General features: G+C 40.1%; 1 long non-coding RNA gene across 1 annotated transcript; it reads right to left on the reverse strand.

Annotated features, from left to right (window-relative positions):
• Nucleotides 1-3,501: 3,501 nt before the first annotated feature.
• Nucleotides 3,502-5,981, reverse strand: LOC118938920. Its single transcript, XR_005036314.1, has 3 exons — nt 5,639-5,981; nt 5,281-5,471; nt 3,502-3,824 (listed from the first exon to the last, which is right to left on the reverse strand). It is a non-coding gene; the product is annotated as an uncharacterized LOC118938920 (long non-coding RNA).
• Nucleotides 5,982-8,999: the final 3,018 nt, after the last annotated feature.

Here is an 8,999-nt window from a genome sequence, read left to right on the forward strand (position 1 = left end):
TTTGAGATAATATAAGCCAAGTACTGGAAACAATAGAACACTGAAATATCGGGGACACCAGGCCTGGTTTTCATAGCTGATTTTGAAAAGGCTTTTGATAAAGTACGACTGGAGTTTATATATAAATGCCTAGAATATTTCAATTTTGGGGAATCTCTTATAAAATTATAAAATGGGTTAAAGTTATGTATCGTAATCCTAGGTGTAAAATAGTAAATAATGGTTAAATGGCTATAAAGTTTTAAACTCTCTAGAGGAGTAAAACAAGGTTGTCCACTATAGACATATCTATTTATTAATCGAAATGTTAGCTGTTAAGATTAGATCAAACAATAATATTAAGGGATTAGAAATCCGTGGCTTAAACTAAGCTGTCATTGTATGCTGATTATTTTCTTTTAAAACCACAATTAGTCTCTCCACGGCCTCATAGAGGATCTAGATACTTTTGCTATTCTCTCTGGATTAAAACCAAATTATGATATTATATTACTAATTGGATCACTAAAAAATGCAAATTTTACATTACCATGTAGTTTACCAATAAAATAGTCTGACGGAGATGTGGACATAAATGTTTTAAATGTATTTGTTTATAGAAAGTTAGCAAAAATAGATAAGATCTTGCTACCATGGAAAGGAAAATACCTGTCTATTTGTGGAAAAATCCCCCTGATTAACTCTTTAGTCATATCACAGTTTACCTATTTGCTTATGGTTTTTCCTACACCTAGTGACCTGCTTTTAAATTATGTGAACATAAAATATTCCATTTTATTTGGAAGAGCAAGCCAGAAAATTGAAAGGGCCTATTTATATAACGAATATGAATTCGGAGGGCAGAAATGATTAAATATTAAAGCATTCGACCTCTCACTAAAGGCATCAGTCATACAAAAGTTATAATAATAGCGACATAGGAGTCACTCAGAGTGCAAAACGGGGAAGGGAATCTCCATTGCACTCTTCCAATGGTTAACACACGCCACTAATAAATAGAACCCTCCGTTCAGGAGAAAAGTTATTAGAAGTCATGAACCATGATCACACCGCATACGACTGGTTCTGTGCTTAGAGTACTTCCGTCGTGAGGTTTGCTCCTCCGTGGATAACGTAGCTATGAAGTAGACTTCTTCATACCTACCACCACTACAAGTGGAAGACAGTGACTGGTAGAAAAACCACTACAGACTCCCTCGACACCAATTCTGACCAACCTCCAGGCATTGACCTGAAAATTACCTGACTACGTCAGATTCATTCTGAACAAGTTGAAATCTGCCAGGATACTTTGTTTTCTTCCCTTGACATGTGTGCTTGTGTACGCATAAGCGCACATGCACAACGGAACATCCAATTAGGATTTATGCGAGGATCACTTAAGGGTTCGAGCAAAATACCAGCCTTAGTAAAGTTGAACATTTATTTTGAGGCCTTTAACTCTACAGCTACAGCACTCACCAGTTTTCTTCTCCGAAGTCCATAGTTCATCCCTGTAGACTGCCCAAAACTAGTGCCTTACAGCTGTAGACATATCATGTAGTTATCAACTTAGGATAGTACCCTAACCAACACCCCGCAGAAAAGCCCTAGATATGACATTAGACACTGCCATGATAGGGTAATTTTGCCAAGACCATGGACATATATAGAATACAGTCCAATTCGATGATTAAGGTGGCAGAACTGTATTTTGTTTTGTTTATGCTTTCATTTAATTTTGTTTCATTTTCTTCGGCACGTAGAAAGTGAAAGAGCCATAAACAACTTCCCCATACAACCATCAGTTAGTGCCACAATGCCGCTCATTTGGGAGGAAATGTAATTGTACATTTCATGAGTGTGTGTGTGCGTTGTTAACATCTGCCTAAGTTACTGCCCAGATCTTCCAGTCTGGACGACCAGATGACTGGTACGGAACGGCGATCCAAATCCGGACATCTGCTGCCCAGCCTTGGAGTGGAATTCTTCATTTGCAGACACCCTAACCGGGTCGACAACCAGAGGGACCACTGCAACAGCGATCACCAACTGGACATCTGCTGCCCAGCCTTGGAGCGGACTTCTTCATTCGCAGAAATCCTACCCGGGTCAACCAGCAGAGGGGCACCACAACGATGGTCCACAACTAGGACAACCCACGGTAATTTTTGTGTTGGTTTGCGACGTGCAGGTTATTCGCACGATTGAACCCAACATGGGGGGACTGTCATGATGTTGGCCTTTTGGGGGAGGTTTATGACCCCCATAAATAGCTTCCACCGGTTTCTCTCTCTACTCTATAGAGTTGACTCTTGAAAAGCCCTTTGTTAACATAGTGATACTGGGAACATCAAAAGGTGGATAAAGGAACCATATTTCGGTAATCCAACCAGCTGAAAATATACGTCAGTACTTAATGAATATGATGTCAGATCAGTTGGCGTCTGAGACATGATTACTGATGATAGGACGACAAACTGTGTCTTGGAAAATCTACACATTCTAGTTATCAGATTCACATGGAATTGTTGTGCAATTAAAATGTTTAAATAGGAAACTATTTGTGAAAAATGAAATGTAATTTTAGCTTCTTAAATGAGAGAACGGTTTGTCATAGTGAAACTCTGCTCACTCAGAGGCCAAGTGAACAGACATGGGTTGTAACTATGAAACACGCCCTATCACCACTATATTAGCCCGTTGATGAAAATTCAACTTCCTGTTCCAAGGATGTGGGGACCTGCGGATCCCTCGTTAAAAAGGACAAGGTCACCTACAGAACTAAGCCAACCTCCGCGTGAGCTCTGGTTGAACGACAGGAACCTAACGCAATTAGCATCGAATCTCAACGTGAAAGTGACGACCTCTGTCTTCCTCTGTTTTTATCATTCACAACAGATGTCCATTGAAGTACAGACTAAACTTGTATTTATAACACTTGGATAATGATCCTGTATCAGATCAATGCAGATTAAGGGCATTAGATATTGAGATGAACCGGTTTTAGAGTATTTACATGATGCATAGGAAGTGTAGTGTACTGTTTTTTAAAATTATATTTTTGTATATATGAATTACAAATCAGCCTTTAACTAGTTAAATCCTGTTTCTAGTCTGTTAGTTACAATGTGTAACCATTGATGTCCCAGGACCAAGATTGGTAAAAACTGTTGAAGTGTATAATTGTAATACATACATGCAGACACAGCATCATTCAAAGACTGGAATTTGATACTCCTGGTATTGGATATGACCTGAACTGCACCTTTATTTGCTAAGGTAGAGTACATGATCCGTGAATATATTAAATGTACAGGCTACAATGTGGGGATGCTTGATAATACCTACATGTATATACCTTTCAGATCTGCCAATCATTCCACCACTGTCTGACAGTGGGCCTATCAAGACTGACAAAGCAGAGATGGGTGGCTGACAAGGAAAAATAAATAAAACATGCACTCACACACATTATCCACAATGTAAATAAGTTGTAAAGACTTGTTTATTTAGTGATCGCACCATTTTATTTTAGGATTGGAGATATCTATGCCTTCATATCCATTCTCTATCTATGAAACCAAAGTGTGATTGATAATATTGTAAAAGACTATGGCTTAATGTGTGCTTTCCCTCTCACATACACCCAACGTAAATAAATTGTAATAACTTGTTTATTTTATGTATGCTCCATTTTATTTGAGGAAAATATCTGCAATAAAGTACATTCACAGTTAAAGCGGTCTTTGTTTTTTTTTTATATTTCTCTGAATACAATGTAACCAGAAGGAAGTTGGCAGACCTGCAACACTTGGACTGTGTGTAGGTTTTGTGATCTGGAGCTGAAAAATAGAGAGATGGGGAGGAAGAGTGCAGTTTAAAGGTTTATCATTAATAACTGTCAATTCTATAATGAATACATATTAGAATAATACAATTGAAGTCGGACATTTACATACACCTTAGCCAAATACATTTAAACTGTTTCACAATTCCTGACATTTAATCCTAGTAAAAATTCCCTGTCTTGGGTAGGTTAGGATCACCACTTTATTTTAAGAATGTGAAATGTCAGAATAATAGTAGAGAATGATTTATTTCATTACATTCCTAGTGGGTCAGAAGTTTACATATACTCAATTTGTAGGGTATCTGACCTAAAACAGGGCATTTTTACTAGGATTAAATGTCAGGAATTGTGAAAAACTGAGTTTAAATGTATTTAGCTAAGGTATGTAAACTTCCGACTTCAACTGTAGATACTTTTGTACCGGTTTCCTCTAACATCTTCACAAGGTTCTTTGCTATTGTTGTTTATGGTGGTTTTGGAGCAGTGGCTTCTTCCTTGCTGAGCGGCCTTTCAGGTTATGTCGATATAGGACTCGTTTTACTGTGGATATAGATACTTTTGCATCGGTTTCCTCCAGAATCTTCACAAGGTCCTTTGTTGTTCTGGGATTGATTTGCACTTTTTGCACCAAAGTACGTTCATCTCCAGGAGACAGAACGCGTCTCCTTCCTGAGCGGTATGACGGCTGCATGGTCCCATGGTGTTTATACTTGTGTAATCAAGTAGTGCACCAAGGAGGGAACGAACCGTGTCTCAAAAGCAGCAGAAAAGGTCAAATAAGGTCACCAAAATTTCCGTTACGCCAATACACGACTGGCCCCCGCGTGGGTTAACTGCCTTGTTCAGGGGCAGAACAACATTTTTACCTTGTCAGCTCGGGGATTACTGGCCCAACGCTCTAAACCACTAGGCTACCTGCACTTATAACCAGGTGTAGCAGGATTCACTCCATGGTGCTGAAAAAGCTCTGCTGTTTATGTAGGCCCTAACAGTTTGTGCTCACTGTTATAGTGCAATTAATGTATTATTTAGTGTTATGTTTTAGATGCATACAGCAAAGCCACATGTTGATTTTTTTTTTGTTGTTGCACCAAGATTTACATGCTAAAATCACCACTGTCTGTGGGTGTCACTGAGTAGGCTGATTAGCCCATTTAATTGACCCAAGATCCATAGATTAAAAGACTGAATTGTGAGGTAATTTCCCCCAGTTAAAGTCCTACAAGAGCTATGACGCTAATAATTGTGATAACTCTTCACAGTTGTGTTCTGTCAGTGGAGGCTGGTGACTTGAAACATTGAGGAGGATGGGAGACCCACGGTATAGGCACGGAACGCACAGAGATGAAAATGCGTGTTTCAAAAATCAAAGACTTTTAGCCTAAAGCATTTAATAAACACATTTACAGTACAATATTATGGGGAATGTGAATGAGAGGGCTACTTACACAGTGTTGGGAATGGATCACAGCAGTGATTGAATGAGGGTATGAGGCATGAGTTGGGGTGTTCAGAGGCTTGACCTCAGTGCAGGACAGTGGTTGAGGTGTTCATAGTCTTCAGTACAGGACAGGACATCATGGATGGATGGTGTTGGAGAAGAGCTCAAATCTTCCACTGAGGGCAGGACAGGATTTGACTGGGAAGACAAAACACAATACACTACACAGTTAGACAAAAGAGCTAAGAATGAGTTAGTCCAAGAGAGGAGTAAAATCATTGATGTGTAATAATGTGATCATGTTTGTGTGTGTGATTGACTCTACATACAGTACAGTAATGAGAGAAAATTATAGGGGCACTCACAGAACTTGGAGAGGAAACATTCAGTGTGCCAGTTGATGAACGGGCACATGTGACATGGCTTCAGTTTATGTCAGGAGACAGTTTACAATGGTAGAGGAGTGGAGGGGTCATCACCTCTTGATCAGGGAAGAGGAGGGAACTTAGCTGTAAATACAAATAGCAGATGCATTCCATTACAGCTGCATCATCGTAGGTTTGGGCAATGAGTTTCTCCATGAAGTTAACCGCCAACATCTCCAAATTACAATGCTTGTCTTTCATAATTTGGTCAGATATACAGTGGGGAGAACAAGTATTTGATAACCTGCAAAATCGGCAGTGTTTCCTACTTACATAGCAAGTAGAGGTCTGTAATTTTTATCATAGGTACACTTCAACTGTGAGGGGAATCTAAAACAAAAATCCAGAAAATCACATTGTGTGATTTTTAAGTAATTAATTTGCATTTTATTGCATGACATAAGTATTTGATCACCTACCAACCAGTAAGAATTCCAGCTCTCACAGACCTGTTAGTTTTTCTTTAAGAAGCCCTCCTGTTCTCCACTCATTACCTGTATAAAAGACACCTGTCCACACACTCAAACAGACTCCAACCTCTCCACAATGGCCAAGACCAGAGAGCTGTGTAAGGACACCAGGGTTAAATTGTAGACCTGCACAAGGCTGGGATGGGCTACAGGATTATAGGCAAGCAGCTTGGTGAGAAGGCAACAACTGTTGGCGCAATTATTGGAAAATGGAAGAAGTTCAAGATGACGGTCAATCACCCTCGGTCTGGGGCTCCATGCAAGATCTCACCTCGTGGGGCATCAATGATCATGAGGAAGGTGAGGGATCAGCCCAGAACTACATGGCAGGACCTGGTCAATGACCTGAAGAGAGCTGGGATCACAGTCTGAAAGAAAACCATTATTAACACACTACGCCATCATGGATTAAAATCCTGCAGCCTACGCAAGGTCCCCCTGCTCAAGCCAGCGCATGTCCAGGCCCGTCTGAAGTTTGCCAATGACCATCTGGATGATCCAGAGGAGGAATGGGAGAAGGTCATGTGGTCTGATGAGACAAAAATAGAGCTTTTTGGTCTAAACTCCACTCGCCGTGTTTGGAGGAAGAAGAAGGATGAGTGCAACCCCAAGAACACCGTCCCAACCGTGAAGCATTGAGGTGGAAACATCATTCTTTGGGGATGCTTTTCTGCAAAGGGGACAGGACGACTGCACCGTATTGAGGGGAGGATGGGTGGGGCCATGTATCACGAGATCTTGGCCAACAACCTCCTTCCCTCAGTAAGAGCATTGAAGATGGGTCGTGGCTGGGTTTGCACACACTGCAGCAGGGATTTTGACCCACTCCTCCATACAGACCTTCTCCAGATCCTTCAGGTTTCGGGGCATGACAATGACCCGAATCACACAGCCAGGGCAACTAAGGAGTGGCTCTGTAAGAAGCATCTCAAGGTCCTGGAATGGCCTAGCCAGTCTCCAGACCTGAACCCAATAGAAAATATTTGGAGGGAGCTGAAAGTCTGTATTGCCCAGCGGCAGCCCGGAAACCTGAAGGATCTGGAGAAGGTCTGTATGGAGGAGTGGGCCAAAATCCCTGCTGCAGTGTGTGCAAACCTGGTCAAGAACTACAGAAAACGTATGATCTTTGAAAATTGCAAACAAAGGTTTCTCTACCAAATATTAAGTTCTGCTTTTCTGATGTATCAAATACTTATGTCATGCAATAAAATGCAAATTAATGACTGATTTTCTGGATTTTTGTTTTAGATTCCATCTCTCACAGTTGAAGTGTACCTATGATTTAAAAAAAATTACAGACCTCTACATGCTTTGAAGTAGGAAAACCTGCAAAATCGGCAGTGTATCAAATACTTCCTCTCCCCACTGTGCTTGGATGTGTAGTGTCAGCATTTTTTGCTGGCATATCATGCCTAAGTCTGCTAATCTTGCCAATTAAAAAATAATTTAAGTATTGGGCAATATCAGTGGGTTTTGTGATGAATGAGCCATCTGATTCAATGAATGATGGAGTGGAGTTTAACTTTTTGCCCAAAATGTAATTTAAGGTGCTCCAAAGCGTTTTACTATCATTCTTTAAGTAATTTATTGTTTCTTCTTTTAATTCAGTTTAGTCACATGATTTCTCAAATTTACAGTACGTTTGCCAATCGGTTGTACAGCCAGACATATTTGCCATCTCTTTTGCCTCATCCCTCTCAAACATACACGTTTTCAATTCTTCATCGAGCCACAAGGATTTAACCGTTTTTTGTCATTGTCTTAATGGATGCATGCTTATTAGTAACTAGGATAATAATTTCATAAATATGTCAAGTGCAGCGTCTGGTTCCTCATCATTACACTCCACAGACCAACAAATATTATGCACATTAACAACATAGCAATCACTACAAAACGTATTGTATGACCTCTTATACGCAATATTTGGCCCAGCCTTTGGAACTTTGGTTTTCCTAGATATAGCTACTATATTGTGATCACTTCATCCGATGGATTTCGATACTGATTTCAAACTAATTTCTGCAGCATTAGTAAAGATATGATCAATACACGTTGAGGATTTCATTCCTGTACTGTTTGTAACTACCCTGGTAGGTTGATTGATAACCTGAACCAGGTTGCAGGTACTAGTTACAGCTTGAAGCTCTCTCTTGAGTGGGCATCCTAATGAAAGCCAGTCAATATTTAAAATCAGAAAGTATACCGCTGTACTGATATCACATACACTATCAAGCATTTCACACGTTATCCAGATACTAACTGTTAGCACTTGGCAGCTTCCTACCAGAATGGGCTTTAGGTGAGGCATTTGAACCTGTAGCCATATTACTTCAACAGGAGATATTCTCTAAGCTTTACCACGATGTGGTTCTAAATATAGACCGCAACACTTTCTGGCATTTTTGTCTTTACTGTAAATGTTATAACCTTCTAATGCTACCACTGTATCAAAGGTATTATCTAAGTGAGTTTCAGAGGTTGTCAGAATATGAATGTCATATGTTACTAACAAATGGTTGATTTTGTGAAACTTGTTTCTTAAGCAACATATGTTAACCTGGGCTATTTGTAACACTTTTCTGGGATGCTTGATTATTTTTATTGCTTTCTGGGAAGCTTAGCAGAGGTAGACATGCTCGGGTTATTTTTGATAGTGCAGGGTGGGCTGCACAAAGTAGACTTCCTACTAGGGCACACCACCTCAGTGCTAATAGTATTACTCTGGTTCATCGGCATATGCTTACTGCATACAGTAGCTTTAGGATCCGCATAGGCATTCCGGGCAGTAAGAGAGACATATCTATTATGTTAACATCCCAGGTGCGTAT

This window comes from Oncorhynchus mykiss, chromosome 15 (assembly GCF_013265735.2).
Source record: "Oncorhynchus mykiss isolate Arlee chromosome 15, USDA_OmykA_1.1, whole genome shotgun sequence".
In the NCBI taxonomy this organism is placed as follows: Eukaryota; Metazoa; Chordata; class Actinopteri; order Salmoniformes; family Salmonidae; genus Oncorhynchus; species Oncorhynchus mykiss.